Raw genomic sequence first — 25,661 nt, forward strand, 5'->3', positions numbered from 1 at the left:
TGGAGCATTTGTTGGCATTGTGCGCAGGAATGATTTTGGGTTAGGGTAGTCAGTCTATTCATTCTTACAAATTTATTTAAAATATTAAGAGTTTTAGTAAGGTAGCTGACAAGATTTGCAACAATAAGATGCAAAAGCTGTTATTGATTAATTAATATCCATAATTTTTAAGTTTGTTCGCAAAGACTGCCAAAATTTAAAACCGCCTTCCTTAGGAGGCACACCTAGTGTGAGATTTTGAGAAAATCGTTTTTTTATATTTCGTTAGTTTATATCTTTAAAAATAACATACTATTCAAACTCAAATCGATATCTCAAATAGTTATGAATTACAGCCATTTAATGGTAGACGTAAAGGCATTGTTTTAGCACCGGTAGAGTACTCGTATAACCCCAAAAAATTATTTTTTTTTTAATGTTACTTTGTCTACTTAAAATATGTGTAAATACACTCTACAAATTTCAAAACAATCGATACAGGAGATTATTTTTTTAATTTCCAAAAAAAAAGAATTTTTTTAGGCTATCACATTGGGTGTTTCCCGTAAAAGGAATGCTCATTAGGTCTTATCTGAAGCTTAGTCACATGCGTGATTCAAAAGACGAACTTCTGTGACATTGAAGAGAGGAGCCTTTATAAACAAAGTATTCGAAAGCAGCTTAGATCTTTACCAGTTACACTGTGCGTATGAGTAACATTTCTTTTATACAAAAGTGAATGAATAAAATATTACTCATACGCCCCGGATGATTGCCTAACGGAATATGTAGGTGCTGGAAAAGTTAAATTTTGTATATGTGAGATGATGTGGTGTGGACAGTCGTAGGATTATATTCGGGTAGCCAACCCGTGAGGAGCCTGAGGTCACGGCTAAAAGACAGGAAGCTTCAATGGACTCCGACATATTCGGTTTAAAGGTTCGTTGAAGTCTAATTGCAGCGTATGTGCACCAGAGGTCCGGCTGCGAGCCGCCACGTAGAAATCACTCCCAATAAAAAGGAAACAGCAGCCTTGGATGAAAGACTCCACTTTAGATGACGGCCACAGCAAACGTAATAAGGACTATGATTTAAACAGCAAAAAGGAAAGAATAAACACGTATGCGTTGCTTACGCAAGTAAAGAAGAAGAAGATATGGGAAATGTGAAGAAAAATCCTTCATTATTAGCAATTATTAAATAAATAAAATAATTTCTATTATGTTGCATGAATATTATTTACAAGTTTCATTGCTTGCACTAATAGTTGTTCTCATAAACTCACAAACACACGCTTATAGCCACGTCATCATTCACATGCATATACAAACGCACATACATATCAATTAGGGCACAAAACGCTTCTAACATTGGCTGCAATTAAGCACTCACGCTGGCGTTGTTGCTCATGCCGCAGGATAACAAACCGAAATTTCGCAATTATGAGCGAACATACGAAATGTAAATTTATACTGGCAATGGTCAACATGCGCGCCAACACAGCACAACACAGCGCCGCGCGCCGCAGAGCAGAGCGTCAGCACTATGAAGATAATTAAAATTTGGCAGTTACAACTAAACGCTCTACATAATTTGAGAAATGCTTATCTTTCGCAAAAAGGACAAGCACTGCTCAGAGCAAAGTAATTACCATACAGTTTATGCACTTTTGCATATGTATGCGTGGGCCGCACAGCACGCTGCCGTCAACCCAACTGGCAACAACTTCTAATTTATTCTTTCACAGCGGCTTAACTGCCTGGAGCTACTGAGCAAATATTAAACATTGTCAAACTAAATATAATAAATGAATGAAAGCAGGAAACAAGCAAGCGAGCGTCCTTTGCGGAGGTTTGTTCATCACACAGTTAATATAAAAGTTAGTGAGCTACTTGTAGACAATTAAAAGAAATTTAAAAATTGAAAAATATAAAAAAATAAAAAAATATTCCATCAAACAACCAGTTGATGACAGCTGTTGCAAGCAAAATAAACTAAAATTTAATAAGCATATTTATACACAAATTGAAGCGCTACGCCAAACATCAGCTTACTAAATAGTATTTCATGAGGTAATCAGCGCTCTTCTTATCTCAATTTTGCGCCACTGAATCCACTTCAAATGCACCGCCCTCCACAGCCCTTTGCGGTACGTGCAACAAAAGCGCGTCCTTGGCTCGGACCATTTGGCGATAAAACAAAGTGAGCGCAAATCTTTTGGGATTAACTGATTGATGGCAATTAATTTATTTGCTGCTTAATATGCCTTTGTTGCGCCAGTAGACGACGATGGACGGCAATTTGCTAAGACACATAAACGCGAACGCACACACGCAATGCCATTAGAAGAGCCTACAAGGAAGTGAACACTGTTTAGCGCAGAAAAAAACGAGGCGTGCAGCGCGTTCATTTATTTACACTTCAGCGGCACGGCGTTTGTGATAGTTTAGTGATTATCAAATTTAATAATTTATTATGTAAGAGCTGATAATAAAAACAAGAAAAACGTTTACTTTGGTTCCACCGAAGCGATAATACCCTTCACAAATGCATAATATTCCTTACAAGAACTTGATCGGTTCATTAAATCTTTGAAAGACAATTCATGTGGTTCCCCAAAATCGAGCTTCTTTTTGTAGTTAGCCTTTTTTAAATGATTCAAACCGTTTGATAATGAATGTCAAGTTCCTTAGTTACGATGTCATGGCTGCTAATGTGACGGTCCTAGTCAATCTTTTCCATAATTTCATGGACTTTTTCGTTGATAGGTCCAGAGCGAGGTGCATTTTTCACATCGAAAATTCCAGAACAAGAGCGAGCGAACTATTGTTGTGCTACACGAAGTGATACAGCATCGTCTCCGCAAACTTCACAAATTTCATTGATGGCTTGCGTGGCATTCTTATTTTCACTCTATTTGATCAATTTATTTCTTTTAAATAAAAATATTAAATAAATAATGCGCTCTTTTGATGTTTGGACACATTTCAAACATATCCTCTGTATCTGACCACCATCGTCTTTTTTCTATTACCAAGCCTGAACGGATTATTTGCTGAAATAAATTTGGCTTAGATAAATAGATGTGAATTGCACCGTCACTTTAGGTCTACTGTGCTTTTTCCTGAGCCACAACGATCCATCTAGTTTCAACATATTAAAAAATTGCAATATACTGCTAGGTGCTAGTGCGACGATGTGATCTCTTTATGGAAAAATGGATCCAAGGGTCTTTATTGCTTCGCTGCCGCAGAACCGGCAATTTGCACTAGAAGCTTAATCCGTTTTATATAAATAATTCTTCAGCTTGCAGTGGCCAGTGGAGAATGCGACAAGTGGTGTGAGTTTCTCCCTAGGGAGGTGGATTACATATTTATACCTGCCGAGGTTGTAATCCACCATTAGCAACTTGGCATGGCGCATTCCGGGCTAAAATGAAGAGATAGTCGCTGAGACCGAGGCTTATTTTGAAACAAACGCAAATCAATCATATGTTGACTTCTAGAACAGAAGGTGTCTTAAAGTAAGGCCAAGTTGAAAGATAGCCGACTTTCGACTCCTTAACTTCTGAGAGCTCTTCCACGTTTTTTTCGGACTTAGAGGTGAGTAAGAACACAAATAACTTTTACAAAATTTATTACTAAATATTTTTTAATTATATTGTAATTATACAACAATAAATTAACTCAATGAAAAAACAGTTCCACTTTAATAACTTTAGTTACTAAATTTGTAGAAATCCGCAGCGAACTGAAAGCAAAACTACGTTACTCGCGTTGCTCTTACGCTTAAATACCGCTTCTCAGAAATTCGCTTACTTAAATTAAGAAAATTTGAAACTTCCGTAACAATTCCGCAAAACTTCGGCGATATATTCACCTAAAGATGCAATGACATGCTAAGCACAATAAACCATGAATGCGCGAGATAAGACGGCAGACAGTGGCAGCGAATCAGAGAAGCATGTGTCCGCGTGTGAGGCAGGAGAAAGTGAAAAATTTCAAAACTTCCGGACTCGATTTCAATTTAGAAAATTCGTTTTGACCAAAAGCAGCAGCAACAACAACGGCAACCAGCAGCGGCCGCGTCTCTAACCATGCAAAGTGCTGTGACGTAAAGCGAAAGTGACAGCTAGACGCCTAAAAGCAATGAGCGAATATCCGTAATATTTAATTTCGTAAATCTTTTCATCTTAGCAGCTCAACTTTAAGCGTTCCACGCGGAGCTTTAAACACCCCCAGCGGATGGCCACGACGCAGTGAAATTGCCAAGCCCGTTTTTGTGCTCTACGGTGTGCGTAAGTGGGTGTGTGTTGCTTAACCTTAGGAAATGCTTGCAATAATGTATATATACCACGTATATTACGTTAAATAAATATATGTATATATATATATATATATATATATGTCTCCATTTGTATGCGTCGTGTAATTGATCGACCGAGCTGCTCGGCGACTTTGCGACTGGGCGCCTGGCGTTTGTGTGTGCATGTGCGCTCTAGATCTAGCTGTAGCAAATCCCATTTACAATTTCATTTCGCTGCACTTAAGAACAGTCACAAAATTAAATTATTCAAAATGCCAAACAATTATTCAAAGGCAAACCAGCGCGCGGGGAGCAGCACAAAGCAGCGGTTGGCGGCAGTGACTGATCTCACGGCGGCGTAGACGAGAGTGATGCCTTGGCAACGACGGCAGCAGCAGCAGCTCCAATTTCGAAGAACTCACTCAACAATAACAACACAACGGAGCTCGCAACCAAGTAACCATGGCGAACAGGCATTCGAACGGTGAGCACAACCACACCCACGCCAGTGCTCGCTCCATCGTCTGAAGTGTTTGTGAAAAAGTAGCGAAAACAGCAACAACAACATGACAACAAACAACACGCCAGTTACTAGTTGGACCATCAGTTGAACGAAACTAGGCCACGCCGCGCACAAGCAAACAAACGAACTAACGGGAAAATGGGAAAATGCTTTGGGATAAAAATGTGCCGCAGTATGGTCCAGCGTGGCTGAGCGCAGGCCACTGCTCTGGTGTATACTAAAATATTTAAGCGTAATTATAAATTTCGGCAAGCATAAAAGTATTGAGTGAACTTACAAGCGATGACGGCAAAAACAAACTACGCGCCGAGGCGTCAGCGAACGCTCACACTGTGGCAGCCGCAAAAGTTACTAAGCCGAGCATAATGAAAAGAAAAATGATAAGTAAGCAAATGCGCAGCGCAAATGTAAAGCGAAGGCAGGATAAGCTGTCAAATTTAATAATGCCGTTGTTGATAGAGGAACGGCTTTAAGGAAGGCCTGCCAACTAATCGGCCCTTGGCGTTGCACGGTGGGACAAAAACGGCAGTAAGGAATTATTATGACTTTTTTCACTTTAGATGCATGACTACGCTAATATTCTTTATTTCCGCTATATGTGCATATAACTTTTGTATAGAAATATTGCTCGAATTTTCTTAACAAAATTTTTTAAATTTATCAAACTTTAAATTTAGGCGCTTTCTGGATCATTGAGCGCAAATGACAGGCGATGACTTTGGCAGAACGAATCCAGTACACGCATTGAAGGATTGAATAAGTTTTCCAGCTTTCACAGCAGCAATAATTTTCGTGCGTATCAGCATGAAAGCTCAAAGAAATTTTGCTCTTAAAAAGGCGGTTACCGGATCCATACGGCTACGCTCAGCGTGAAAGTTGACTGGTGTATATAAAGACATTATTTTTTCCTGATTATGAGCACCAAATGAGCCGACCAAAGTGATGTCCTTGGAAAGCGCATAAGCCTTGGCATAAACAATAAAAATCAATTGTGTGCTGGGAGCTGGCTGTGCACGAAATGTGGAGTCAAACACTCTCACATCATTGGATGGCTTTAAAAGCAAATATTTGGCTGAATGATTTTTCGTTAAAATTTGCTGCATTGCTCAAAGTAGATGCCAGCATCTAACTTTATACGAAGATCTAAGAGTTTGACTTTTCACTTTTTCTTTGCTTCACTCCCTGCTGATTTCTGCCGGTGAAATGTCACTATGAGTCAACATTTGAAGGCCACACACACACACACATATAAATACCAGATTGCTTTTAGCTTAGCATACTCTTCATCGAACAATAGCAATGTCGTAGCTGTAATCCATCGCATGGCCCTACTTTAATCCAAACAGTTGCACAAAGGCCACAGCGTTCCATATACTTACGTGAGCAAGTGCACGAAGGAGCGCAATAACAAAGGATGGCAGGCACCGATGGCAATAATCCTGCTGCTCATATAGTGCAAACACATTCGATTGTGCTTTTTGCGTGAATTGAGTTCAAGTGTCGAATGCATCGAATGCACAACGTCCAAGGTGGTGCTTGGAATGCAGAAATAATGAACTGCATCGACAACATATTGCATGCTCAGCTCTATGCAGCTGCTGAGTGTGTAAATATGCGTTAAAAGCCTGGCGAGAAAGCTGACATACTCAACTAATAATTCTGAGAAAGAAATGAGAACCTATGTGGAATGGAATTATGTGAGCGAGCAGGAAAATATCGAAGCCAAAACGGCACTGGTATGTTTGAATGGCGTGAAAAGGAATTAGATGCTTTTTAGAAGCCTACGACTACCACTCTTCTAGATTGAGAGTTCACTTGAAGCTAGTAAATAATTTATGTTTTCTGATGAACTTTGTTTAGCGCTTTACTTTATATGATTATACGGTTCAATACTGCCAGAGCCCTAAATCGCTTTATGATCTCGCAACTTAATGACATATTATCATCCTTATGTTTACCTGATTCTAGTAAAACTCTATTTCCATATAGTCTTATTCTAAGTTATGGCGTAAGGCTTTTACAAAAGCTCAAGAAGATTTTGAACACATTTCGAAAGATGCTGAAGCACACGCTTCAAGCTTACTGCTGACCTTTTCAAGCTTTTCTTCTTCTCAAAGCGTTTTTTCTCTCCAGTTCCCTCAACACCTTCACCGAAACGAAAGCGAATTCAAACAAATTAGCAAACTTGACAGGTACTCTTTCCTCGAGGGTCCACATCGCCGGCAGAGGCTTCGCTGCACGCACGCACAACTCGATTGGCACGGAAAGAAATCAAGTTTAAAATCATAAAAGAATGATGTCACAGACAAAGTGGCGCAAGGGTATTTTTGTATGCATTAGCTCATTTCAGGCCAAATAAGCTTTTTGCGAAATGATTGCCTTTGCTTTGTTAGTATGCGTCGATTGACTCCTCACAAATGATATTGCGATTACAATAAAATCACAAATCGACATCCAACAACAACAGTTTCCTCAACCGCATTTAATACATGCAATGAGTGGAGGCACTCGTGTGTGTGTGTATATAAGCGCACTCACCTTATTGTACATGCTGATGCTGCAACAACAGCGTCTCTCTCATTAACGGCTGCTGCCATTTGTACAGCTTGCGTAATACTCTGGTACCGCTGCTGGTGCACGTACTGCCAGAAGCGTACCACTGCTCGCTTGCTCCACCCATGAACCCCCGGTTCAATACAGCGCGCGCCCGGTTTGCAGCTCGCAGGCTGGATCAGTGCCGGATTACAACCATGTACGGTAAATATTCTAGAGAAGAAACCACTTGCACAAAATAATCATTCACTCGTTACTGTTTGTATATTTGACTTGAGCTTATGGCGTAAAATCAACGCGCGTGCGAAGCAATATCACCCCCTGCACACCCCACCGCCCAGCACAGCGTCCACTCGCCTCTTTGTGGCGCCGTGCTAAGTTATCGCTGCTGCTCCATTGGCCTCAATTTGATGTTGGTGTTGCTCGGCGTTGTTTACTCCTTTCATCAGTGTCAGCGCTGCGAGCAAATCGATGGTCATCACACTGCTGCTGCGGCCGGCGGTCCATAAACGGGCTGCCCAGCGTGCTAGTATTATTGACCGCCTGCGGGGTAAACAAAAATTGATTGTTTGCCATATTTCGTGATTTTTATTTTGCTCGCTCGAGCTTAAGTTTGTATTGTACGAGACGTGATGCTCGCGCTGGCGAGGGTTGAAAGCTCTTATGCTCGCACATTTTCTATGAACTCGATGCTCTTTGAAGGCATCCAGCCAGCGACCTCTGCTAGAGTGGTCTCTGTTTGTGTATGTGTGTGTGTGTGCTTAAAAAGCAGCTTTAAGACTTCGCCATGTGCAAAGTGCGGCAGATGGTGGCCCAATTGTGAAATATATATCCTTTTATAGTGTTCTGGTTGCAGCAGCAGATTTTATTTATTGCTTGGAAATGTATGCTGCAGATTTAGACGAACATTTTAACCATTTCGCAATACATCCCTGGAAATAATATAAAAATAATGCTAAGAAATATCTGTTAAAACTCTTTTTGCAAGAAATGGCTACTCATGTGATATACGCCTGAATGGCAAAAGGATCTCAGTATGTTGATTGTTGAAACATCAATATTGAAATAAAATTTCAATTATAACTTTGCTGATATTTCTACTTCTGGATAAATGTGGTATCTTTCCAAGGTAAAAATTTCAGAAGAGGTTTTTTTCTTCGTTGACTCAAATAAAGATATTAAATGTTTAAATATGTATAAATGAGATTAGATGAGGGTTGAGTAAAAGAATCCAAAATTTCTTCTTTCGGGCCACTTGTTTGCCATTTATGGTCAAGCTCTACAAGCAATTGGTCAACTGAAAAGGATCTCATAGTAAAACACATTTTTGAAGACAATTTTTTTATTCAAAATAGTTCTTTTAAGGGTGTTACAAGACTGTTGCGGCTCTCTAACTTTTCGATACCATTTTTGTAGTACAATATGACTTGTGCTTTAAAATAGACTTCAGTCTTGTTGATCACCTCTTCATTTGACGAAAATTTCTTCACAGCGAATATTCTTTTGAGATCTGTGTCTCCAGAAAATAGTCGCTTGATGCCAGAACTGGAAAAAACGGTGTATCGGAAGCATTTTGAAGCCCAATTTACGGATTTTTTCCTACTTCCTTTTTTTTCAAATGCGACCATTTTTCAGCGATTACGTACTTCAAATCGTCTAATACGAGTAATGGTAAGTAATAGTCGCTACTGTTTGTCCTTCCTTTCTCAAGGTAGTCAACATAAACTATTCCATGCGAAAAATAACCTGGCCACCCGACTGTTTCGTTTTTCACTGGCAAACGTGTGAGGTTTACTCGAATGATTGTCCAGTGGACTTCAGAGTGAAATAAAAGAGCCTTGTTTCATTCATTGCTGAATATGGATGCAAAAACTTGGGTTTATTACGCTTGAGCATTTCCAAACAGTGCTCCGAATAATCAAACCTTTCTCATACCCACATATTCGTGAATGATAGATGGTTTGTCCGGAAAATAATATAATAGGACTGAGTCGATTTAAAAAATGTATTGAACCAACCTTTACAATTTTTTTAAAACTTTCAAATTAGGCTCCTTCTGCGCCGATGCAGCGCTGCCAGCGCGATTTCTAAGCATTGAAGGCGTCACTGAAGGCATGCTCCGAAATAGACTTGAGAGCCGAAGTACGCGATGCTTGGATCTCCTCTGTCGTCTCAAAATGTTTGCTTTTCATCGGCCTTTTCTGGCAAGGAAAGAAACAAAGAGGGGTGGGGCAAATATTTGCTGTAGGGTGGCTGCGGAGGATTTGGGATGCCGGCCTTGGCTGCGATGTCTTTTCGGACCCGATTAACTCTTCGTTTGAGTCTCTTGAGGACTTCCACGTAAAATTTGCCGTCGACGGTTTGTCCAGAGAAACAAATTCATGGTGGACGATGCCTTTGATTTCAAAAAAAGCAATGAGCATCACTTTCACATTGAATTTGCGCCTTCCTACGACCGCCTTCATTAGCGACCGGTTCTCCAAAAAGGCCTGGTGCCACCGAAATACACAACTTCTTGCTAAAGCAACATCTGGGTAAGACTACTTGATCATTTCAAACGTCTTTGTCGCAGATTTAACGAGTTTCACATAGAATTTAACGGCGTATTTCTGCTCTAACGAACACTACATTTTCGTCTTGCACCACTCACAGAAACACGTCGCGCGAAAATGTTTGTCCCGACTCTCTAAGTGCTCGGAGATAACGTTCGTTCATTTTATTTATTTTCCTTCATCAATTAAATCTTCGAAATTTTGTTAGCAAACCAGATATCGGTCACCATCACTTATACAAATATTTCTTACTTTTTGTACATCCAGAAAATCGTCTCATTGTTTTGGCCTAATTTTTACAGGCTACTTCAAATTGCTCCTAAATTCATACCTGAGCTTGCAGTCGAAATTTATTGCTGCCACTTTTATTGTGATTTTTGCCGCCGCAGTTGAATGCTACTCGAGTAGAACACAAAACTATAATTTACTGAACGTTTTTGTGTCCGCACAGAATTGATTTTCATTCCGCTTTGCAGCGCCGCAAACAACCATTGTTTATATTGGAAATTGAACTGGTCGCGACGATGAATAACGACCTGCGCGCCACAACTGTTACCAGAGCCAGCGGCAGCGCACGTTTGTCTTCCAGCTGACCACCCGCCGACGTCTTCTATTCTGCGCGCCTTCTGCGCTGCGATTCAGATACAGTTTGTCCGTTTGCCAATGCAATTCATCATCGCCAGCGCATATAAATCTCAATATTTACCGCAGATAAACAAATAAAACTGGCAGCAGAAGACGTAGGAATTGCCACCGAGCCAGGAGTGAGTGCGCGAAGAAAACGCTGGCGCGGCAAACTACACTACTCACTGCGGCCACCGTCATTGTTGCCGCTAACAGCCACTTGAATGCCATTTCCGTGCTGGCGCGGCAACCGGGACGCGTTGGAAAAGTGATTTCCGTCTGCGGCAAAAGCTTGCGTCAAACCACTCCAAACATTATTACCGCTACACACGTGCACTGTGCGCGCACACGAAGCCCCTACGACTAGCGTATTGAATTGCAAATGGCGATTGATGGCGGAAGTGGTGCCATTTGTGTGCGCCAGCGTGACTGTTTGTTTTGTGGCAGGAAATTTACGTGGCTGTTGCAAGTAGGCACATACTTTTATAAACGCACACACACACACACTCACACAAACATTTAGTTGCGTCAGCAATGCAATGCAGCCGTCGTTTGGCAGCGAGGCCAATAACCAACAAGTAGCGATGATTTACCTGCATTCGCCACAGTTGTTGTTGTTATATTGTTGAAATGGCAGCAGTCAAATGTCAATAAATGGTAAGAAGGTGCTGAGAAAGGTGGAAGATATGAATAGAGCCACAATGTGGCGCTAAGAGGAATTCTAAGACGGCAAATGGTTTCGTCAGTGCCAACTTCCGGTTTATGGCGCAGCAGCTCAGGAGCATAATTCACACAAATATACTGTTAGTTCGTGTGGGCGCCGTTCCATCGCACTTAGCTGGTCACTAATAAATTCAATTTGAAAATTGTAGATTCTGCCAAATTGTATTTGTGGAAGCGATTATGACCCTTAAGTGGGGCTGACGTTGAGGAAATGAGGAGAATAGCTTTGAGGCATAATATCTCGTTGAGGTATAGCATTTATGGATGAAAAATGTTGTAAAGCGTGCGATTTTCGCTTAAAGCTCTTGGGCTATCAGTCTTGCAATGGAATGCTGGTCTAAATTTGGCACACACTGTATGGAGTCATAAATTGCTGGAATTTACTCAAGAAAAGCACAGAAAGTGGCTGGGTTAATGCTTTTTAAACTATTACAAATTTCAGACAAAGAGGTTGAGGGCTTTCGAGGTAGTTCCGTATTAAACAAACACTCGGAAGCTTGCACGTTTCTCATTCTCACGGGACAGGAAGTCATCAAGCATTATTGTATCCTGTATGTTTAAAGAGTTCGATTCAACCAGACAGCGCACGAATTATTTAAATCTTAAGTAGAATAAGTTGAAATCCACAAAGTCTGTTTGTGAGGTACCGCCACCTCAACCACGCGCTCAAGCAAAAAGTAATCCAGAGTTGCCAACGCCGAACTGCATGTCACTTCACTTGTCATGTGAAGCAGCATTTCCCTGAGAAGTCAGCGTACTTGCGCCCTGTTGCTTCTTGTCGCTGCTGTTGATGCCGTTGATGCCTCGGGGCGCGCCTACTTGACAAGCGCTTACGGCGCTGAGGCGACGCACCGCTCCATTGCGATCCCAAGCGATAACCGCTGTCAGGCACATTCTTTTCCATCTTGAGAAATTAAATTTTCCTTCCACCTTTATCACGCGAATTGCCGAGTTTCTTATATTTCAATTCTCGGCAGCGGCGCACGTTGATGGTGTGTCAGTGATAAGCGAAATACCCTTTTGCGGCAATTGTCGTCGCTGCTGCTGCCGCTCCAACTAGCGCCTTTTGTTGTGGCTGTTGTTGACTTGTTGTTGCTGCTGTTGTAGACTTTTTGTTATTCGCCGGTGTCCGCTTTCATCATTCAAAGCGATTATAAGCTCTTTCTGCGCAATTGTTGTTGCTGCTTTTTTATGATGTTCCTCAAGTGTTGTTGTTGCTTGTACGTCGTGTGTCTTAACAAAGTTTAAGCAGAAAATATTTCAATATGCGAACGTCAGATTGAGCATCTTCAACGGCTTCACTAAATTCGCCTTCATAAACCATTTTGCCAAAGCGTGAATTACAGCAGAACGAAAGCGACACAAAACAAGATAATAGCAACAGCAACAACAAGAGCATAAATGCGCATTATCCCTCACAAGTGGCCAGCAAAAAGGAGCCAGCGAAGACAAGGTGAAGGAGCAATGAAAATGTGAAAATATTTAAAATATTATCCCTTTAATGTAATAATACCAATTTCGTTGATTTTCGTTATTTTTTCATGAAATTGTGCTTTTAGCTGCCGCTTTTCATATTTTCGCTTATTTGTGCGTTTTGTTTTGTTTACAGTTTTATTTGCTTGTACTGCAATTTGCTGTTAGTTCGCTTGTTTATTGCTGCCGCTGCTTCTTCCCCTCTTTGCCGCCCTTCCAGACTTGTTCCTTTTTGGTTAATTTTTTGTTGTTTTCTGCTGTTTTTCTTATGTTCTTGTTCTTTTTCTTTTTGCTTTTTGTTTTTTCCGCCATTAATTTGAATTTGACTTGGGTCCTTTTCGTTGTGTTGGCGCTGCGGTGTGGTCCTGCGCCGCTTGCGCACTGCTCCTTTTGACAGTTTCCTCCCCAACGCTTGATGTGCAATCAAATTTTCGCCGCTCCAGGGCGAACAATAAAAACACTTAAGAAAGCAGCAACAGCAACACACCAACAACAACAATAGCGAGGCAAATGGTAAAAATCTAAAACAAGAAACTGAAGCGCGCAAATAAACAACAAGATGGCATGGCAATTGAGAGATTCTTGGCATTTACCCGAAGCGCCATTTCGCTGCCGCGCCGCTCCGCTTCGAAAATGTAATAATGACAAAAGCAATAAAATTATTTTACACTCCTTGGTGTAGGTCCTTGCCGCTGCTCGCAATCAATTCGCTTTGTTTCTTTGTTTTGGAGCGTAAAATTTTTAAGTGAGAAAGTGATTGTTATTCTTCAATTTTTAGGTCATTAATTTAAAAAAAGTTAAATACTTACTTGCTGCTTTCCTCGATTTCTGTGAAAATATTTGCGAGCACAATTAAGTATATTGCTTCAATATACTTAGTAGAAGCAGCTGTTGCATTAATGGTTTAATTAACAAACCTGAAGGCCGGTAGTGCTTATATGAAGGCCCCCCCAGTGCCAAAATAACTAAGTTCAAGTTGTCAATAGATTCCAAAATCTTGAGCTTTTTTATTTCATCCACCGTATACCAAGCGATTGCCAAACGCTAGGTGACTTCAAATATTCCTGGGTTCATAGTGTGGGTAAACGCTCTTCCATGATTGATTTTCTTTGGTGATCAGATATCTTGCTGCAAATCTTAAGTCGCTTCGCAACACAAAACATCAACCAAAATATGTTGCCACGTACTACAGGAGATGTCTAGAGACCCTGAAGTCTCCCAAAATTATTGTCTAGCCCAAATAACGACACCCAAACGAGGAAAGAACCGTAAAAGAGTACCAGTCCAAAATTTTCTTAAAAAAAATATAACAAACTATTCATAATATGGAAAAGATTTAAAGCTCGTTTATTGAGCTGTTTTCACCTCATCTTCTTCCATACAGCTACTGCAGATTTCGTCCGGTAGTATTCTCAGCCTTTCTGCATGGACGACAACAGGGCAAAGCCCCAAAACCAGGGAGAGGCTAGTCTTACTGAGGCCAAAAGGTTTTTACGACAGCGCATGTACCGATATTGTTGTTGATCAAGTTTCCGCGAAGCTCAGCTATTTGGTAGTATCAGTTCCTACCGATAGTGGTCTTAGGGTGCCTTTCCTTGCTAGCTCAGCAGTTTTATAGTTTCCTGCGATTCCGCTATGGCTTAGCACTCTTACTAGTCTTATCACAAAAACACTTGAAGACACTTTTAATGAGTTCAAAGCTAGTATCGTCGCTCTGCTATCTGAGTGGATGGCAATTTCTCTGAAGGAGGCCGCATTTCGCAGCAGTAAATTTACTGCTACCTTAATGGCTACAACCTCGGCCTGGAAGGCCCTGCAATAGTCGGGAAGGTAAAACTGGAGTTGATTGAGAGCTCCTGACAGTGGACCCCTCTGCCAATCTTCCCCCCAAGCTTGGCTCACTCACCCTCTCCTTCAGTGGCTTCTTCCTACCCACACCTTCCTCGCGGGTATGTAGGTAGAGAAGGAGCCGCCAGAGTTTGGTTTAATGACTCCGTAATCCAAGTGGAGCGGTATTGAGTCAAAGTGAGTGAGAATTTCCGAGTGTTCAGACACGTGTTCTTTTAGGAACCCAGACTCTCTGAATCTTAAGAGGCCATAGTGTAAATCATTGTATATGAAATATCTTCAGCTTAATTAATCTTTTTAAATTTTTTTGTTTTAGCTACTCACTCGGCAGGAATCATGCCAGCAGTTGGGGAACTTTTTTTTATGGCACCTCCGAAGACAGCCCATAACTCCGTTATTTTTCAACATTTTTGTTAAAAAAAAAACTTAAAATATAGCTGAAAATATACCTTATTACGTTCAAATAAGTTTGAAATATTTAATCGCCTACTTTCTCTTAAAAAAATTCACGAAAATCGCCTAATTTTTCATACGTCACACATGTATAGCTCCTTAAGGCAACTTTCGAAGCTGTAGACCTTCCGGCGGTGTTTACGGGCAATATGTGTAGGATGACGTTAAGTGTCATGGTTGGAGTGAATCTTATATACTAAGATCCACGCTCTCGAGTTTCTTTGCAAGTGTGGTCTGTTCTAGAGCCCTCCACTACATAATGCCTCCATAGAACATTATGGGCTTATGGTGTTGTAGAGTCGGAGAACCCTCCTTTTGCTAATGTCTCCTCTACAGAAGTACAAGGAAATCGATGCCTCTTTTGTACTCTATTTGATATTATTCTACTATGAAAGCTTCCTACTCAGAATGAGCCGTAGATATTTCAGTATATCTGCCGGTTGCAGGCGGATGCCTCCCAAACACGGTAGTGATGCCACTGGGATCTTATATCTCCAAATGAATAGAATAGAAATGAATCTCGGTTTTAAAGTCCGTATAATTCTTACAATTTTTAGTATAAAAATCAAGCACCATTGAATATATTCGGATGAAACTTTTCATAACTGTTTAGGTTGTAATCAAATTAACAATTATTTGGACACTTTTTTACGTCCGATATCGACTGATACGAGTTTTTATTCAAAAACTATTCGCAGTTCATGAATGTCCTTGGATATATATTTCAATATTTGTTAGCAGAATAAAACTGTTATAATAGCAATTCGTTTCGGCAGCAGCAGTTTAATTCTTATTTGTATAAAATCAGAATTTTACTTTTGTCAGAAGCCATTCTGAACCAATAAGTTATGTAATATTGCCTGTGCGCTTTTTGTGTATAATTTTTAAAAGGCAATAAGCCGAGCTTTAAAATCAAGTAGACCACTTACAAAATTTAATATCTCCCACTAACTGCCAATTTTATTAAAAAGTTGTGAATGCAACGGCGCACACAAACACTTCAACAAACGTTTATATCATTTAAGCCAGTATTTCTAATAACAGGTTAAATAACTGACAATAAATGTTCTGATTTAGAGCCATGTATATATTTACATACAACTATAGCTATAGCGATACTTGTATATACACAAATTCACAAAAATCAGAAACTCAAACATCAACGCCAAGAATTATGCAAAAGCTTTGTATTCTGAAGCGAGTATTGCTGTTGGTTCTGTTAACAACAACTTGCGTATGCAAAATTATTATTGAACACAATTTACTCTTCCATGGCAGTTTTTAAGCTTTGGCCACACAAACGCACGTACAGAAGAGAGCACATTGACACAAACAGCCTTAAGTAGCGAATCGAGTAATTGCCTCCATCGTCCGAATTACTGCAGATATCTTTCAGAATGATTATTGCAATGAATTCTCTTGCAAATAGCTAACTGGTGATATCGATGCCGATGTTTGTGAGAAACCACTTAAACGCAAAAGCAATGCAGGCAAACAATGGCAAACACAAAATACAAGCACACTTTCAGGCGCTCAAGCGCATGCAACAGGAACTGTTGGCTAAGGCCAGAGATGCGATAAAAGTACGAAACAAAGGCGTATTGTTTCTGGCTGCTATACACATACACACAAATACACACACACACATGCCGATTACGTTTGTTTGCCAGCCATTGATTATTAGCAGCAACTATGGCGATGATCCAGACAATGTGCGCATGATATGCTTCCAAACGATCATCATAATGGCACGACTACACACAATTTTCGGCAGTCGGCAGTCGGCTGCCAGCGTCAGCAATTGCCATTGTGTTGCCCTTAAAATCAAATTTTGTGAAAATTTCGTTTACTTTTGGCATTTCGAAGCAAGCGAGCAAAATAAATCGCCTTTTCTAAGCAACATGTATGTACTATATGTGTGTGCGTATGTGCGCATGTGTTGGCCAACACTTTAGAAAATATCTTATATAAGCAAGTAGAAATCGGTTTAGTTGCAGGTGCAGACGAATGAATTTATGCATTCTTTCTTTATCACCACATACACACACTTAAATGCATACATACACACATATTGATGAAAGCAAGCGAAAAATGCTGACCACAGTATTCTGCTGAGATTGTCATTAAATTTAACTTTATAAACCTATTTAAGCATTCTTCTAATGAAGCTAATAAAATATGTTCTTGATTTCGGCAGAGTCAGCATGTGTTGTAAGTGATGCGAAATAAATCACCGAGACTGATTGGGATTTTAATTTGAATTTTCTTGGAAAAATAAATATATTTGCATATTTTAAAGATTAAAAATTGTTTATGTAATGGAGATTATTAAAGCTTTAATTGAATTTACGTGCTGTTAGGATATAAAGCAAGCCATATGAATTATATTACCAAGGAGGTAGATTGGAGTGCTACTCTCATTGGCTCAAGTGGCGCTGAATGCGCTGTTTTGAAGCACTATTGTGGGACTTTGTAATCTTGCTATACCATCTCTTCGTAGTGCTCAAACCATTTGGGGGTCTCAATGGATATATTCATGCCCATTATGTCTTTGTGAATAGCCATTCAAAGTTTGGCTCTTGAGGGGTTCCAAGTAGTTTGTATCGGGTTTGTGTTCGAGCTGGGAATTCACAGAGAAGATGGCAGACAGTTTCCGTACTCCCTTCCAGCCTGCAGCTGCGGAAATTATTGTTATAAGGCGGACCCACATGTAGCACATGCTCTCCTAAAGGCCACAACCGCGTTCAGGTGGCTGTAAGTCTGTTTGTACTATTTCTTGGACAGTCCCTGATTCTATTTTAGTGATACTTGAGCCATATCTTCTTTGTTATTTTACAGTTTGTTAGTGATTTTCATGTGCTCTGAGCAATTTTTTCAAAATATATATAAAGCTCTATTAAGATCATTCCCAGCGATCAGAGCATTAACTCCACTTGGAATTCGTCTATAGAGGCTCCTAGCTTTGCCAAGTCGTTTGTCTTTCAGTTGCCGTAAAAATGTTCCCATGACCAACTCAAATTATGCACAAGTCAGTTTTACTTGCCAGTGAGCTTAAAGCCTTTCTCTAATTATGTACTACACTGGAATTAGTCCTTGTCGCCGGCGATGCCAGAAATACCGCCAGGCTATCCGTTTATATGTTTGTTTTTTTGTATCCTATTGAATATCTACGGATTCAATATAACTCGCCAGCCTTTCTCTATATCTATTACTTCCGCTTGGCAGATGTTGGCTTAGTTTTTCACTTCTCCATTCACGTCTAGAGAATATAGTCTGATTTACTTAAGTACAGCAGTTTCAAGATGGCGATATGTCCTTATTTTATCCGGTTCCAACTTGCTAATTCCTATTTTGATGGCAGGACTTGCTGCTACTTTCCGAGCCAACTCACGTATGGGCAGTTAATGCCGGAGCCTATTAAGCACCTTGGTCCAACATGACTAAATAGTCTCGGCATCTCGACACATGCTGCTCTCTATACTCCACTTTGTTTCCTGATATCAAATTGTTTCTTCAATGAGTTTGTGGTGGCCCACTAGTACTAGCACCAGTATTACCAATTATTTTGTTTGTTTATGGAAGCATCAGTTCCGCTTTAAAAGAGTTTACACCCAATTCGTTGTCCACGACTATAGCTGTAACCTTTATAGGACACTTTCCATAGTCTCATTGATTGTGGAAGGAAACATCCCCGAAACCATGAACACTATGTCATCAGGGAGTTAGAAGTGGAAATATTTTTATTTGTTTACTTAAACTTAATTTTAAGGATATAGGTTCTGCGCAAGCGGAACAAACCTGGATTTTGATCAAAGGCTATATACTGGCTAGTATTTTAAAAAATCTTTTGCGAACATTTTTTGTCATTACAATAGCAAAAGTTTAGTTGTAAATTCGATAGATAGGATTCCGACATTTATACTTTGATTCTACAAACTTGTATTTCTCTTCAAACATTTTTCGAAATTTAAAAAAAATGTCGCATAATTTCAAATTTTGCCACTCAAAACAGCAGCCATATCAGCTTTCAAAATGATCAGCAACACCCTCTCCAATTCGCCAAATTATAACTCTTCCTCACCAATCACCTCAGCAAATATTTCTTTTAAGTCATTGCTCACTTCACGCCGCTTTTGATATTCAACCTTTTGCCTTATGAAGCGAAAGATTTCCACCTTCGCAAACACAATTTCCATATTGAATGAGCAGACGAAAAATATTGTGTTTCCTTATTGCGACATAAGACTTAAAAGGGATTATAAATCCCTTTCGCCAGTTGCCCAGTTGCTGTTACGCCCAGCTGTCCATAACCCTTTGCATAAGCATTTCCCATTACCCTCGTTACCCAACAACGTCGCGGCCAGCTCCTTAGTGAAATCACGCCACACACAGACGCACATACACAGAAAAACGAACGCCTTCTTTTCTTTTTGTGCACGCGGCCATTTAAGCAATTTCTCTTCGCTTTCAGCTAACGGCAACGCGACCACATAAAAATGCGCACAAAGTGTAAAATTAAAATACAACAAAAAACGCAAGAAAGTCCAGCAAGAAGTGAAGACTACGCGGTGAAGCAAAGCAAGCAGCGCACCACACGCACACACATACAAACACATTTATGAGGAAAATTTTAGTGTACAAATTGGAAAATAACAACATTGTAACTAGGGTGGCGTGAACCGTTATGTGGGCATTATGCTACTGCCATGCCGCAACCTATTTCCACCAGCGCTACTCACTACTGACTCGTTCCTGGAAACACTCACTTTGCCGCAACCACATTTGCAGCGCGTTTTTTGCTTGCATTCGCCTGCCTTGCTCCGGCTTCCTTTGCGCCCAGTTCACTAACCGCACATTTCATTTGAGTTTCCGCATGGCGCGCTTTTCGGTGGCAGCAACAGCCAGAAAAAGAGTGCAAAAACTAACACAACAACAAAAAGGCTTCGGTAATAATAGCGGCAGCGAGCGAAGAACGCTGGCAGAAACATTCAGCCGTGGCCGCAACTAAAGTTATTTTCGAAGCGACACACACACTCGCACACATGCATATCAATAAACGTGCAAGCGTGCATCGAAAGTGGCAGTTTTATTTGTTTGTGTAGTGCTCAGCGCGGCACAGCAAAGTGCAACATACGCGTTACTTATACGCCCGAGTGGCCACCAGGCCGGCACGACACGGCGCAGGGCTGCTTTGTGGAGTTTGGCAAGCGAAACTTCGGCGCCGTTACTGCTGGTTTGCAGCAGTTTATTTACTTTCCAGTGAAAGCTTGGCACTTCGCTGCTGAGACAGCCATTTGTGGCCACAACAACTGTTTCTACGGAGTTGTTTTGCTTTCAGCCGTGACTTTTTCTCTGCGTTTCTTATGTCCTTCTCTTTATCTTAGGCATATGCAACCGTTAACTGTTGCACCTTTAATTCTAACGGCAACCAAATCACTTATAGTGAAAATTTTTAGAAATAAAAATATAAATATGCGATTAATGCTGTTTACCAGCCACCAGCCACCAGCCCAAGCACGTACTTCACATACTTTTATTGCATACTTTTGTGCGCAAATTAAAAGTAATTGCGCCAGACCCTTCAATGCGCATAGCGCTCAATGAAATGGCAATTATGTAAGTCTTTCATGGCAAACGCGCGCTTGTCTTAGCAAAGTGTGCCAATTTCATAAAAACTCAGCGCGTAAACAAGTTGCTTTTGCCACAAATAAGGCAAATGCCATTAAGAAGTCAGCGCGCCATGCAGCAAAAGCACAAACTCACTTCAGCATACACACACGCACACACGAAAACCGCTTGAAGAGCGAGTTGGCAAGCGAGTCTTCAAACTGTTTCGTCATGATTGTTTTATTATTGCTCATAATTTGTTTCTATAAATAATTAATGACTCGCCGTTAGTGTGCAGCGCATGCGCACTGCGTACGCTCTGCCGCGCTGCGTCCGTGTGCGTGTGTTTAACTGAACTTTTCGCATTATTTTGCCTGTTCGGCACAAGTCAGCGCTTTGCTTGCACACTTCACTTTATTTCGCTCGACAAACTCTTCGGCCATTTCCCTTATGCTTAAGCTTTTGTTATTGTTATTGCAGTTTGCGCCGAGTTTCGCATTTTTTATTCGATTTCGCAGCTTAAATGCGCAATTCATTAACATATCTTTAATATGCGCTCATTTTACGCGCTTAATGGCGCATTCACACCCCATAAACAGCGCTTTCACAAAATTTAAATTTTTTTTGCAAATAATTTTGTTGGTGAAACAAAAACGCTTCGACACTGACTTCGCATGCGAATGAGTTTAATTTAGAAAGAATTCAAAGCATGGATAGCAATCTATTTTTTAAATATAATAAATTTTTAAAACTTGCGCCCAAAGTGTTTATGGAATTTTAGCTACAAATTCGATTCCAAAATTCTTTTTTTCGCTGCGCGCGCAAATGAAAGCAACAAAAGTCGCATTCTGCTGAAAAACTATAAAGGAAAACTTCAGTTATTTCATTTTATTTTGTATCTTTTTGTTGACACACAAATTTCACTGTTATTTCACAGGCAAATAACGCTAAAAGTACACTAAAACTCTTACGATAATGTGATTTGCAGACACGCATACTAAATTCACGCCGAAAAGCATTCGAAGCGAACTGTGAACTCCGCGCGTGAGGCAATCAAACATATGTAGCAGCGATCGTAAACATTTGCACAGATGTCAATGCAAATGCAAGTATCTATAGAGCCTAATATACCTATATATATGTACGTGTAAGCAAATCTGGTGGCTGATAGACGCATAACACACGCGCTCAAGTTGCTCATACGCCGCGGTGTACGCTGCTGAAGCAAGCAGGGCGCGGAGGCGCTAAACAACGCGCTGTCAGAGCGGCAGTCAATGCCACGGCATTAGACGATTCGCAAACTGGGATTTAAGGGTTGCATAACTACCGCTGCCATATGTACCTCGCATATCCTGTAATGGCTTGCGTTCTTGCCTGTGCCTTGCTAGCATTTTATTGAACCTTTTGCTGTCTTGAACAGCAGCCTGGCTGTTCAATATTTAAATTCAGATACGCGTGTCATTCGCGGCACATTTCTTCCACTCACATGCACACACACGTACAAGCGCTTATCTATTTTTGAATGCTTTGTGATAGGAAGGAAAACGATTTTCGTTGTCGTTGTCGCTGTCGCTGTCGTTGACGACGGCTATAGAAATGGTTTTACTTTTATTTCGCCGTTGCTTTCCTAATATTTCCTTGCACAATGTTGGCAGGCAAAAGCAATATCTTTCATGCGTGCGCATGTATGTGTGCGCATATATGTGTGTGGGCGCGTTGGTGTGCGTGTAGTTGCCTGCCATTCAAGAGGCTGCTGTAACTTGGCTTTTTAACTTTGCCGCGCTTTTTCTGACAGTTTTTGCGGCGCCGCGCGCTGTCGGTCGGAAGCGTCATGTTCATAGGCGCGCATGCTATGCACACAATCCTCTTTTAAGTAGTAGGCATGCTTGCCGATCTGTAGTTTTTGTCATTTCCGTCTTCTTTTCATTGCCACATCACAAATCCCAGCTGCAGTTAAGTGCCTGCTGTGGCGAAAGTCAAAGCAAAAGCGAATTTCTCCAGACCGGAAATAGGATTTTGATTTGTTAATGTGCATGTGCGTGTATGTGTGTGACACTGACACGCGCGTGTTTGCCATTTGCATGCTACAAGGCCGCCTTCTCTCCAAGTACGACGAACCACTGTTCAACCATGTCTTCTCACAGTCATCTACCGCTCATTTCAAGGTGCCCTCTGACATCCACATACATACAAACATGTGTACGTGATTCTGCTGCTAACTTTCGCTTTGTTCGTTGCATCCGTTTGAATTCACTTCTGTGAATGTTGATAGCAAAACAAAGAATTTTTCTATATAATGAAATGACATAAGAAATTTTATAATACTGAATTCTGAATATCGTATGCAAGATTTCAATATATTGACACTGCTGCAACTTGAAGCGGAAACTTTTATTTAAACTGTGCTAAAATGATTAGCATGACTGTACTTCAACCGGTTGAAATCAGCAAACCTTGATAGAGGGTCGGTACAGTTGTGACGTGCAGATCGTCTGTCGGAATTGGGTAAAAGGGCGAGAAACCAATCGAAGAGTTTCACGCAAAGTTTCCCTCAAGATGTAAAATTAGAGTATCTTGTAAGGCGTCGAAATGAACTTAAGCTACTCCAATTCTCACCTTTCTTGATTTCAAGTTGCTGGTTATGATATACTATATTCAGCAAGCTATTTTGGTAAGAAGAAGTACATCGTTGCGATGAACCAATTAATCAATGCTTTTAGAGGACGAAATTAGCCATTCCTCTAAAAAAGTGCCGGAATAGAACTCATTGAAACTAAAGATTTATTTTTTCGCTTTATTATTCATTCTGATAAATTAATCAGAATATTTAAGGCATTATTACATTATTACGATGGACAATTCAGGTAGTTTGACCGATTCATTGTATACCATTGTCAGTGCTGCTTTTGTACCCCTTCTCTCTTCAACCAAACCGGTGCATTTCTATAATGAACGATGTAATAATCGAAAAAATTGTGTTGTTTGTTATTCGAAGTTACAAAAAATACTAAAAGACGATCCGTCGATGAATTTCCATTGCCTGGTTGTCTGCTTAAAGATGCGCCCGCGTTGGCAGGATAAATTCTTACAGTATCATCAACAATGAAAAAATACGGGTTTTAGATAAAATCTTAATTTAAAATATAGATCAAGGAAAAACAACTGAAAATTGGATTTTTGGCAGACATTTTTAGAAAAAAATTAAAATTTCAGTGAAAATTTCCCGACATTTTTCAATTAGTTATAATCGAATTTTCAAAGATACATCTTTGAAATTATTACTCGGATTAACTTAAAAAAAAATAAATTTTTTGAAACCAGTAAACCCATGTAACCCCATAACGTAAACTTTCTTCGTAAAATAAGGCTGTGTAGCTTAGAATTTGTGGTAACCGATAGCAAAGCTCTCTGATTAATTACTAAATAATAAAGATGTGTATGAAAATTCACCAGATTTCCAGACTTTTTATTTCATTAGTCGTTTAGTTCTTTAACCGTTTTATACCAGCAATACTTTCCTATGCCAGAAAGCATAAAAAGCTGTTTATTTCATATTTTATTATCCGTTATTTTCACTTGCTACTTCTTTGAATTCTCAGCACAATTTAATTTAAAAATTTTTGGATTTCAATAAAATGGCTTTAAATTTCAATTTTAACTTCTTCGTAACTAATGTGCGCAGGTTTTCAAATATATTAACCGAAATCGCAACATTTACTTAAGTGGGGCACAAGCATACGAACATACATGCGACTGGAAATCAGAGTTCACCAGTAAATATCTGAGCAAATTCTGTGTTGTTGGTTTCTAAATTATTCAACAGTATGGCTCATAATCCAAATGACATAACACCGCTACCTACCATTCGAAGGCAAATGCCTTACATATTTTATTACTTATGTATGCATGCATGTTCATATGTCGGCCTCTTGCAAAGTCATATGCTTTGGAGATAAACATGAAGCAACAAATTTTGCCGAGAGGAAGTCAATTTATTTGCCGCAAATAAAAATTCATTAAAAATTCAATATGGCAGCAGCAAATATTAGCAACATCAGCAAAGCAGAGATAAGATAAGGCTGTAAGAGCGAAATCGCGCCGACGGATGCTACGAGTGCGCGGCCAACACGTGGTGCAGGAACTCAGGTTCGAATTCAGCGATTAGCTGTACAGTTGTGACTGCAAGAATCATCATTTTGTGTAGCTTAAAGTAACCGCTGCGGTGTTTGTGGAAGCAGGGCCAAGCACACTGAATGTTGAGGGTTAGCTTAAGTGATGCGGCTTCTGTGTGCTGTGGTGAGGCAACTTGGTTCTAGACAGCTGTAGCACACTCGCGAGCGGCTCAACGAACGGCAAGCAAGCATTTCGATGCAAAACAGGTTATCGAGAAAAAGCCAAAACGGTTATGAGGTAAAGGAGAATTCGAAGCATAGCCTATGAGGTGCACGTTGTCGCAGCTTTTCAGTTTCAAATGTGGCTTTTGCTCAAAACAAATTCTATGCGCGCAATTCGGCTATTGAAAATTACTTTCAAATTCAATTTCAGCTAATGGATATTGATTTGTCAATTAGCTTAATGAGTCCGCATGGCAATAGAATTGTAGCTCATTGCTAGCAGACACTTGCACGCGCTTATCTTTCGCATGCAGTAGGAGGAAGTGTGAGCAAATTAAAATTAGCTTTTTGGTGAAAAATCTATATGTACCTGAGACATGCATATCATATTGCGCTGAAGCTGAAAATAAGTTGGGAGTTTAAAAATAACGTTCCTCAATTGGTGGCTCCGCAAACGGCAAATTCTGCAATCAATTTCCCTGCGGCGCTCGAATTTAAAGCACAGCACTGGCGGCGAGCGTGTGAATGAACGCGCTAGTTGCCGTCTCGCGTCATTGACATCCAGCAGCCGTTGTGGGGCGATACACAAATGCCTAATAACAAAAACATAATGTGTATAAAAATAAAGTTACATAAGCGAAAAATCGATATGCGTTCAGGCGCACACACACACACACACAAAGCAGC

The 25,661-nt window shown here is 40.3% G+C and overlaps 1 protein-coding gene across 2 annotated transcripts in view; it reads right to left on the bottom strand.

Moving 5' to 3' along the window:
• The window catches only part of LOC126753619 (V-type proton ATPase catalytic subunit A-like), a 414,573-nt gene that overhangs the window by 18,488 nt on the left and 370,424 nt on the right, over window positions 1-25,661 (bottom strand). Inside the window, exon 7 of one of the 2 annotated variants that reach the window (XM_050465213.1) lies at window positions 7,346-8,292. The exons of the other annotated variant lie outside the window; for it this stretch is intronic. The gene's annotated coding sequence lies outside the window, so the exon portion shown is untranslated. The remainder of the gene's footprint in view (window positions 1-7,345; window positions 8,293-25,661) is intronic. 2 annotated transcript variants of the gene reach the window in all.

The sequence above is a fragment of the Bactrocera neohumeralis genome, chromosome 3, assembly GCF_024586455.1.
Source record: "Bactrocera neohumeralis isolate Rockhampton chromosome 3, APGP_CSIRO_Bneo_wtdbg2-racon-allhic-juicebox.fasta_v2, whole genome shotgun sequence".
Taxonomy (NCBI): domain Eukaryota; kingdom Metazoa; phylum Arthropoda; class Insecta; order Diptera; family Tephritidae; genus Bactrocera; species Bactrocera neohumeralis.